At 43.9% G+C, this 11,160-nt stretch overlaps 1 pseudogene; it reads left to right on the top strand.

Moving 5' to 3' along the window:
- Positions 1-813: 813 nt before the first annotated feature.
- LOC112317731 (translationally-controlled tumor protein-like) lies at positions 814-1,846 on the top strand (annotated as a pseudogene).
- The last annotated feature ends 9,314 nt before the right edge of the window (positions 1,847-11,160 follow it).

The following is an 11,160-nucleotide window of genomic DNA, read 5'->3' as shown; positions in this document are numbered from 1 at the left end:
ATCTAATCACTAATTCTGTGGATTAGCCAAATGACACCCTGTTTTGACTTCTCAGGGATTGTCAAGGACACCCACCCAGGCAGAACTTCTAGAAACTGACCCAACAATAATACTTCCTGGCAGGGGAGATACCGTGATCACGAAACTGACCCAATAAAAAAAGTTACCATGGAATGGGGATTGCTGGGGATGTGGAGGGGGAGAGGAGGGTATGGGGAGAGAAATGGTGATTGAGAGAAACTTGACTTGGGATGGTGAACACACAATACAGTGTACAGATGATGTGTTGTGGAATTGTATACCTTAAGCCCATATAATTTTGTTAACCAGTGTCACCTCAATAAATTCAATAAAAAGGGATAAAAAAAGAAATACTGATAAAACCCACTGCTGTTCACCAGGAGCCACTGGCTAGACGCTCTTGTCCTTCTGTCTCTCTGACAGAGCAGGTGTGTGTTGGCCCCAGGCACTCACCACCTGCCATGGTGCCTGGCTCAAACCTCAATCCTGGTGCTCAAATCCACACCACTTTCAGAAAGGCTGAGATGACAGAGAGCATGGGAACGCTGTGTAACCCAGACTCATGTAAGCAGTTCTTCCACTCTTTGTCACCCAGCTCAAGTGTGTTAACCTACCCCTCTCTGCCCCCTGGTTTATTTCCCCTTGATTGAATAAAATGTTTATGTCATGACTGAAAAAAAATAGTTACCATGCGGGTGGTGGCCAGAGGCTGGGAGGAGGAAGACGTTGGGAGTTGTTGTTTAATGGGTATAAAGTTTTAGTTTTGCAAGATGAAAAAGTTCTGGAGATTGTTTGCACAAAATGTATATATACTTAACACTATTGCACTGTGCCCCTAAAAATGGGTAAGAAAGCCCTGGCCTTGTGCCTCAGTTTGTTGGAACATCATCCCATGGGTGGCTCAGTTGGTTAGTGTCATCCCATACACCAAAAGGTTATGGGTTCAATTCCAGTCAGGGCACATACCTAGGTTGCAGGTCTAATCCCCAGTGGGGGCACCATGGGAGGCAACCCATCAATGTCTGTCTGTCTGTCTTTCTCTCTCTCCTCCCCACTCCTCTCTCTCTCTAAAATCAATAAAAACATATCCTCAGGTGAGGATTTTAAAAAATGGGTAAAACAGCTTTTCCACCTACTCCTCCCTCCCCCAAATGCCTCTCTGACTGCACCTGCACCAAGCTCACTCTGAGCTCCAGGCTCCTGCTAAGCCAAAGCCTCTGTCATCTCCTTCCAGCTGCTGTCAGGATCATCTATCAGGACCTCATCAGCCTGGCTGAGATGTTTTCTGGTATCTACAACATCTGGATGATTACAGTCGGTCTGTGCCTAGAGGGAAGGGGAAGAGCATCAGTGGGACAGAGAGTAACATTGATGACTTGGTCATTGGTGGAAATATCTCCACTGAAGGTCCTGAGGGCAAAGTTTCTGAAAGCACAGTCTTCACTGGTGTTGATTTTGTCATGAACCATCATTTGCAAGAAACAAGCTTCACAAGAAAAGCATACGAGAAGTACATCAAAGATGACATGAAATCAATCAAAGGGAAACTTGAAGAAGAGAGACCAGGAAGAACAAAGCCTTTTATGACAGGGGCTACTGAACAAATTGAGCATATCCTTGCTAATTTCAAAACTCCCAGTTCTTGGTTGATGAAAACCTCAATCCAGATGGCATGGTCGCTTGGCAGAAGTACCGTGAGGATGGTGCAACCCTGCATATGATTCTCCTTTAAGTGTGGTTTAAAGAGGGAAAATAGTTAAGAATCTGGAATTTGGGTCTATCACCTGTCATCATAACTGGCTGCTGCTTTTCAGTCACATACCAGGACTAGGACAAATGGGACTGATGTTATCTTGAGCTCTTCATTTATTTTGACAGTGATTTATTTGGGGTGGAATCATTGTTTTTAAGAGAAAGATGTCATGTAGGCTGTCTAAAAATAAAACGCATTTAAACTCAAAAAATGGGTAAGACAGTAAATTTTATGTTGTGTGCCTTATAATATTTTAAACACTGTAACCATCAGATATCTCTACCACACACTGAAGAAAGAAGGTGAGAATCCCCACAGGATAAAAACATTGCATTTCATTTTGTGACAGATTGTATGAAAGCCTGGAGGTGTTCTTAGCATCTCCAGAATTCTTAAGCACTGATCTGTAGGAAATAGGAATGAAATATCATCCAAATTATTTCATATTGCCTGATTGAAAAATGAACTTAGAGAATGGGTGCCTGCACTATGTAATAGTGTGTGAAAGTTATTAAATCCACAAAATACATGGACCCAAATAAATTCTGACACTTTCTACCGAGGCAGATTAAAGTAATTGAAGTGAGATTTGTTCCAGCACTTGAAGGGTTATTTTTTTCCCCCAGCTTTATTTAGACCTAGGCAAAACATTGCTTAGGTCTAAGGTGTACAGCCTATTGATTCAATAACTTAATATTGTATTGATAAAATGATTACCACCTCCATCAGCATTTTGTTGTTGCTATTGTTGTTAGAATATTTAGGATCTACTGCCCTAGCAACTTTCCAGGATATACTGCAGTATTATCAACAGTGCTTCGGTTTGAACAAAATTTTGGTAATTAGAGATTTCTCTAGCAACAACTACAGACCCATGGGGGAGAACATACACCCCTGATTTTCGGCTCCTAGGTTCTATAGCTCCAAATTATTTTGCTGAATTCACATGCCTTTTGTCTTTTTGCTTAACAGGTCAAGGTTGCCTAGAGTTACATGCCTAACAGAAATAGAGAGGGTTTTCAATATTCACATTTACCTTCTTTAGAAACCCAGATACTATTTTTACCCAACAGCTTTGTCACTTGTCATATTTAAATCATTGCTTAGATGGCAACAACATTCTAATTACAGCAAAGTACAATTAATCTGTACTTTGGGGCTTTGTCATGTCCCTCACTCACTTTTAAAGCATTCGGCATCACTGACCTCACCTTCTTTTGAAAAGTTTTCTATTGCTCTCTCTCCAGCTGTGGCTCTCTTTGTTTTTCTTCTTCTAGCTCTGGACAAAGCTCTGACTTTATCCTTCCTGCTTTTCCCACTTGTTTTTCTCCTCTATTTATTCAATGAATGTTCCTGGAGAGACAGCAATGTGCCAGTTACTGCACTCCCATCAGAAAGTAAAATGGATGTGGAGCCCACCCCCTTGATGTGCTCTGAGAGTGGAGACATGGTACGGATCAAATCATCAGAGTAGCACATGTGGACTTGCAATGACAATCTGTGATGGGGCACTGGGCCATGGAGAGATCAGGGAAGGCCACTGGGGCCTGAGATCTGAAGGATGAGTAGATGCCTGTGGACTAGGTGAAGAGGTGAGGCCAAAACCCCAACATTCAGTCTCAGACAGCTTCATCTTCACCAGCATCCTTGATTTGCAGAGTACTTATTGGTTTACAACCATTTCCATGCACCTCACATCATGGTGATGCTCTGTAGGGGGAGGAACAGGCATTACTAGCCCTCTGTGTAATTGAGGGTACAAGGTTCAGAGTCATTAAACAGCAAACCTACTAGACTGACTCTAGGCCTCCAATTTTAAGTCTTTAAAAGATAATTCTCTCTTCCTTAGTGACTCATTTCCTCACTCATCCCAACACAAAACTCTTAGACTCACCTCTCAGGGCCCACCTTCAATTCACAGTCATGTTTCACATTAGCTGCTGGATACATCCCAATAATGTCACCTTAATAAAAGAGCTCTTCTGCAAACACCGGTTTTGCTTTTAAAGTTTCTTACATTAATTCTAATAATATTGTTCTGCCAAAATCTTGGATTACTGTAGCTTTAGTTTCCAATTATCTGAGAAGGCAAGTCTTCTCTTGTTTGTATTTTTCATAGTTTTCTTAACCTAATATTGGACATTTATTTTCCCCAGTGAACTGTATGATTATTTTGTCCAATTGAAAGGGGGGGAGATCTTCTTTTCATTCTAATGGAAACTGTATGAAATCAATTTTAGGAGAATTGACTTTTTCATGATACTAGATTTTCCATCCAAAAATATGGCTGACTTTTCCAGCAATTGAAAATTTTTTGTGTATTTTAACAAGACAGTAAGAGACATTCCCCTATATTTTCTATTATTTTTTGTTAGAATTATTTCCAAATAATTTACAGTTTTTGTCATGATTATGCATGGAAAAATATGGTCCCACATTTATTTTTACTTGGCTCTTAGTAGGACAGGAAAAAAGCTATTTTTTAAAGATTTTGTCTGTTTATTTTTAAAAAGGGGAAGGGTCAAGTCAAGGAACATGTATAAAGGACCCATGGACAAGGACCACAAGGGGGGAGCATTGAATGTGGGGGGTGGGTGCAGGGCAGGGGAGAGTAATGAGGGGGAAAGGGAGGACAACTGTAACTGAACAATTAAAAAAATTAATAAATAAATAATAAAAACAGAGCTGCCTTTTGACCCAGTGATTCCACTGCTGGGAATATATCCTAAGAACCCCAAAACACCAATTCAAAAGAATTTATACACCCCTATCTTCATAGCAGTGCTACTTACAATAATAGCCAAGTGGTGGAAACAGCCTAACCACCAATCGGTAAAGGAGTGGATCAAAAAACTGTGGTACATTTACACAATGAAATACTACACAGCAGAAAGAAGAAAGGAACTCCTACAGTTTGCAACAGTATGCATGGAACTGGAGAATATTATGCTAAGTGAAATAAGCCAGTCGGTGAAAGGCAAATGCCACATGATCTCACCTATAAGTGGAACTTAATGAACAAAATAAACTAGCGAACAAAATAAACTAGCGAACAAAATAAACTACCAAACAAAATAGAACCAGAGGCATGGAAACAAGGAAGAGACTGACAGAGACCAGAGGGGGAGTGGGGGGAGGAGGATAGGGTGAAAAAAAGGGGAAGGGACTAGGCAAGGAACATGTATGAATGACCCATGGACATGGACCACAGTGTGGGGAATGACTGGGAGTGGAAACTGGGCTGGACAGAGGAGGGCAAAGGGAGAAAAATTGGGACAACTGTAAAAGAATAACAATAAAATATTTAATAAAAATGTTTTGTAAGTTTTAAAAAAGATTTTATTTATTTATTTTTAGATAGAAGGGAAGGGAGGAAGAAAGAAAAGGAGAGAAACATCAATGTGTGAGAGATACATCAATCAGTTGCCTCTTGCACACCCCCAACTGGGGACCTGGCTTGCAACCCAGATATATGTGCCCTGAACTAGAATCGAACAAGCAACCTTTCAGGTGCATGCTAGCACTCAGTACACTGTGCCACACCAGCCAGGACAAAAAAGCTGTTGATTTCTGTATAAGGACACATGGACAAAATCAAGGGGGAGGGTGGAGGTAGGGAAGGGAGGTGAGTTTGGCTGGGGAGTGTGGAGGGATGGGGAGAAATGCAGACAACTGTAATTGAATAACCATAAAATTTTTTTTTAAAGGAATCCATCCTCCTTATTGAAATCAAGCAAAGTAGGTTCAGCTGCCTGTGGCAGCCAAAGCCAAAATTATGAGATAGGTGCTGACACAAAAGGAAAGAGGCTTTTATTCAAGTGCTGGGACCTGTGAGAATGGTGGGCTCCAGTTCCAAAGACCATCTTGCCTTTCTGCTCAAACTGTGATTCTTACAGGGATAGGTAGGGGAGGGTTTTCTTTCTCTATCCAATCATCCTACTAGCTTTCGGTGTGCTTAGGCCCTATCCATTTATCTTCCTAGCTTTTGGCATGCTCAATGTAAGAACCTCCCCCTGCACCATCATGGCCAATGAGGGACACTCCCTGACCCTCCCTGACTGACTACAGTATCAATTCCCCCCTTGTAAACTCTGGACCCTTGTAATCTTACAAGGGTGAAAGGATGGAGGACTCATCTTTTGTTCGTTCTTCCCGCTGTCAAAGGAAGTAGTCTTACCTATCTATCCCAGGGTCCAGAGATTCCTGCTATCTATTAAAGGGAGGGGGTCAAGGACAAAGGGAATCTTTTATGCTAGGGAGAAGGATTCTGTCTTCAAAAGACAGCATATGTGGTGTCTCAAGTATGGCACTGCTGAACAAGTGAAGCTAGTAAACTGCTTCATGTTTCAAGAGACAGTGTTGCAGATGGACTTCCAAAGTGAGACCTTTGGGAGGCGCCATCCCTTTCCTAAAGAAGAATTTTAAAGACTGACCAGTGTGGCTCAGCTGATTGGGCATCATCCCACAACGTGAAAGTTCACCACTTCCACCCCCAGTCAGGACGCACGCCTGGGTTGCGGGTTTGGTCCCCAGTCAGGGAGCATACAAGAAGCAACTGATTTATGTTTCTCTCTCACACTGATGTTTCTCTCCTTTTCTTTCTCCCTCCTTCCCTCTCTCTAAAAATAAATAAATTAAATCTTTTTCTTTTAAGAGGAATTTAAATCTCTTTCAGGACTGCAGGTTCAGCTTTCCCTTGCAGTATCACCCACAGCAGCAAGATCTGAGTCCTACTCAGGTGGCGCTCACTTTATCCATGTGTGGTGGATCCAAGGCTCAGTTTTCGTGAGCTTCAGGGAAGAGTGTGCTGTCAGCAGGGCATCATATGTACTGGTCCATTGCTCGGCTAACTGGTGTTCCGGACCTTGAGTCTTCCAGGACCTTATTAAGACTGGAATGAGTGTAAGGGCTGGCACAGGTAAAAACGCTCATCAGATGGGTAGAAAGACCTGTAATGAGCAAACTTGTGCAAAGTTGTTAGTGTTTGCCCTAAATGTACATATTGTTTGATTTTTGATTCGTGTTCTAAATCTACCTAAAATGGAAACTTGGAAGGGTCGCCCATAAACTATTTTAAAAGAGCTTAATGTAAGCCCATTTCAGGGGCATTACCAGAGCAAAGGAAGAGAGAGTACCTAGTCCCACTTCAAATGTGTTCCCTGGAATATTTTTTGCCAGGATCCTCTTTATTGTGTGGTTGACTTTCTCAGTCTTCCCCATAGGCTAAGGTCCAGGTGGGGAATTAAAGCCCAGAGAAGTGGCAGCCCCCGGGTGGCCCATCCCATCACCTCCTCAGCAGTCCACCCACTGTGGGAACTGCCCCTCCAATGTACAGGTAAGCATACCATAGTAATCCAGTTTGGTAAATTCACTGCCCCCAGCAACCCCAAAATTTCTTTTGCATGCTCAATACTCTCATTCCCTAAGGCCAACAGCTCTTCCTCTCTGCCATACTCCATGGATATGGACTACTATGAAGGCACACCTGGAGTCAGCGCAGATGATGGCATCTCTCCCTGGGACAATCCTAAGTCTCCAATGAGGGCCACCAGTCCAGCCCCTTGTGCCAAGGCTCCCACTGCAAGGGCCCAGGCCTCTATCACCCCATCCATGGTGACTGCTGTGTATCGACCCTCCACTGACCACCCTCCATGAAGCTGCCCGCATCTGCATACAATTCCCAGCCAGGCTCCGCCAAACACTGACCCAACTGATCTGGTCCAACGGAACAAACCTCATCATTGATTTCCAAGTAATCACGCCAAAGGTCCAAGCCTCAACCTGAGCCCAGGAGCAGGGTGGCCGGGTTCAAGGCAATGATGGCCTGCAAGGCAACACTTAGGCTATTCAAAAAAGTAGCCTGACATTTTCCTATGTGCCTTGACACCAGCCAAGACCCTCCTCCCTGTTTCAACAGGACCAGGATCTGGAGTGGTACAAACACTGCAGAATGAACCTCCGCACCCCCAGCAGGACGTCCTGGGCAGCTGCTACTGCCCAGAGACATGGCGGCCATTCTTCTGTCACGCAAACCAGTTTAATTTTTATGGGTTGGATGTCAACCACCCCATCTGGGGTTCTGTCAACCACCCCATCTGGGGTTGTTGCCCAAACAGCCTGATCAACCTGCTCACAGATCTTGGGTGGGGAGAGTCCACCCCAGGTCCTGTCCGGCAAGCCAGGAGCATCTGGAGCTAGAGAGCATGCTCCAGCAGAACCCCCAAACATAATTGATGTTTCTCAGGTGAAAAGGTTATTCATACAAGTAAATTAACAAAGTAAATCTCAGAGCAACAGTGGGGCAATCCCCACTGGGAGAAAAAAAACGTACGTAAGTCCTTGATCCCCAAGCTGGCATTCCAGAGATCTAAGAAAGGCCTGTTCCTTCAACTGTCAAGACACTCCAGTAACTGATGCTGCAGCTTGTTCCCTGGTTAATTATGTATTGCTGCCCAGTTTGGTTGGTAAATCACCCACTTGGGATAGGGCTGCTCCCTGGCCAAACTGGGTGCTCTCTTGGGTCTTTGGTGGGGAATAGCATTCCTTCATCACACAGGGATGTGGCTGTTGCCTCTGTGGGCCCTATTTCAGGGGTATCTAGAAGCAGGGGTGCTGGTGGGGGAAATCTTCCTGCTGCTAATCTTGGGATTCCCAGGTTCAGGGCATGAAAGAGACTCATCTCCTCATTTTCCTTTGCTTCCGGTGTCTTACTATCAGGGAGGGGTTTCGAAGCCAATTCCCTTCTGTGCACCATTAATTTATTCCCTTTGTGTTCCAAATCCTTATTATATAAAGACATAACTGCCTGGACATAAGGGATTTTGTCCCACATCCCTGACCATTGACAAAACACTTCCAATGATGGTGTAGTAACTTAGAGAACCATTTAGGGGCCATGTTCCCCCCATAGTCTGAAGTGTACATAGGCCAAGCAGTGTCACAATAGAAAACCAATTCCTTTTTAGTCACTGGATTATGGCTGTATACGGACCAATCTGCTAAAATTTGGCCCACTGGGCTCCCTTTAGGAGTCAAAACAGAACAATCCATGATGGCACAAAAGTACAAACCCAAAACCATAGCCATAGCAAGACCCCAAAGTGGGAACATATAAACAAAACTTGGATCCATAATTCCACTATTCCAAACAAGTGCTCACAAGCAAGTCTTAGCATCTTATCTCTTGCCAGCCGATATTGCAAGCAGTCTTGACTAGACCCTGATGGCATGAAGCCCAAGTGACACAAAGCCCAAATGGCAGGGAAAGAGCCAGCTAATCAAGATTTTGCCAGCAACTGTCCATAATCTTTTAGCTACAGCAAATTTCATTAGTTTTATTTTTTAGTTTAATATTTATTCTATTTTTTCTATTACCATTTAGTCCTCTTATACCTCCTCCCCGCAGCAATCACCACACTGTTGTTCATGTCCATAAGTCCTTTTTCTTTTTTGCTCAATCCCTTTACCCCCTAACCTCCCCTCCGCCACTAGTTGTCATCCTGCTCTCCAACTATGAGTCTGTCCCCATTTTCCTCATTAGTTCAGTTTGTTCATCAGATGCCACAAATGAGTGAAATCATGGTATTTGTCTTTCTCTTATTGGCTCTTTTCATTTGCATAATGTTCTCCAGGTCTATCCATACTGTCACAAGGGGTAAAATTTTCTTCTTTTTTACAGTCAAGCAGTATTCCATTGTATAAATGTCCCGTATTTGTTTTATCCACTCATCTACTGATGGACACTTGGGCTGCAGCAGTTTTCAGAAGTAAGCAGTGTCCTTCCCATTAATTTCACATTGCTGGCTAATCAAAACTTTTCTGGCAGCTTTCAGGAACAAGAACCCAAAAAGCAGGAATAGAGAACCCCCAATCTCCACACTGGCTCAAGTCACCCAGTCTTAGGGTCCATCTACTGCCCAGAAACCTGTTTCCTTTTACCAGCTTGCTCCTGGGGGTGGCATTTGGGACCTGAGCCCAGGTACTCCAGGACTTACCAAGGTCCATGACCTCTTGGCTGGCTGGCCAAAACCTAAAACCAAACAAAATGGATTCAGCTGCCTGTGGCAGCAAAAGCCAAACTTGTAAGACAGGTGTTGGTGCAAAAGGAAAGACTTTTAGTCAGGTGCCAGGACCTGGGAGAATGGTGGACTCCCATCCCAAAGACCATGTTGCCTACCTGCTTAAGCTCTTGGTTCTTATAGAGATAGAGAGGGGTGGGTTTTCATTCTCTTTCTGATCATCCTTCTAGCTTTTGGAGCGCTCAGGCCTTATTCATTTCTAGCTTTAGTGTGCTCAGTGTAGGAACCTTCTGCTGTGCCATCTTGGCCAATGAGGGAGACTTCCTGGACCTCCCTGAATGTCTACAGTATCATTATTACATTCCCTTAAAATTATATTTACTAAGAGCTCAACAAGATAGCAGAGGAGTGAATGGAAGCCACACTAACCTCTTCCCAGGACCAATCTGGAATCACAACTAAACTGCGGAGAAATTACCCAGAACAAACTACTGAACAGTGGTGAGAGAGAAGCCTTATAACCTTGGACAAACAGAAGACTCAGCTTCAGCACAATCTGTCTGGTAAGGAGTGCAGTGGAGACTTGAGAGTGTTGGCTGGGCACCCACAGGCGGCAGCACCGGAGGGATAATTGAGCAGCTGGTTGGATTGCCCTGAGAAGAATGGGGTCTAACCTTAAACTTGGATCCCCAGCCTTGAGCACCAGAGCCCAAAAAGCACATAGATAACAACCAGCAACGAAAAGCAGCAGGGTTGCAGAGAGAGATGGCTGGAGACACGAAGAGCCATTTAAAGGTCCAACACACAAATTTTCATTTGCTGCCACTTACCCAGGGTTCTAGCAAAGGCAGAAGCAGAGTGAGCTAGATAAGCCTGAGGAGAGACTGGGGATGGAAGCTTTGGGGGAAAGAGCTTTGAGAGTAGCCATTGGGATCCAGGTGCTGAGTCATCCCCCATATAGCAGCAGCCATCCTGCTAAGGCAGAGCACTCCCCTCCGAGGGGCAGCAGGCTGAGGGGAAACAACAGCCCCGCCACCAAGAGAGACTCTGCCCCAGATCTGTGGTGCTTACGTCTGACTGCTAAGTGCAAAGTGACCAGTTTAACAACTGAAGGAGAATACCATAGACAGTAGATCCCTGGAAATCTCAGAGCAGGCTGCTAAGGTCAGATGGGGTTAACATCTCATATCACCGAGGCAGATCCAGAAAGAAAAAACAGTGGTAAATACTAGAGGCTACTGAGAGGAAATCCACTGTGGTCTTTTCTGTGATTAACAATATTTTCTTCCTTGTATAGCTTTTTAACATTCATTTCTTATCCATCAAGTTTGTGCATATTAAGTCACTAGAATTTATACTATAGTTTAT

The sequence above is a fragment of the Desmodus rotundus genome, chromosome 4 (genome assembly GCF_022682495.2).
Source record: "Desmodus rotundus isolate HL8 chromosome 4, HLdesRot8A.1, whole genome shotgun sequence".
Classification (NCBI taxonomy): domain Eukaryota; kingdom Metazoa; phylum Chordata; class Mammalia; order Chiroptera; family Phyllostomidae; genus Desmodus; species Desmodus rotundus.
The sequence above is the reverse complement of the archived record's forward strand: the minus strand, read 5'-3'. Positions and strand labels throughout refer to the sequence as shown.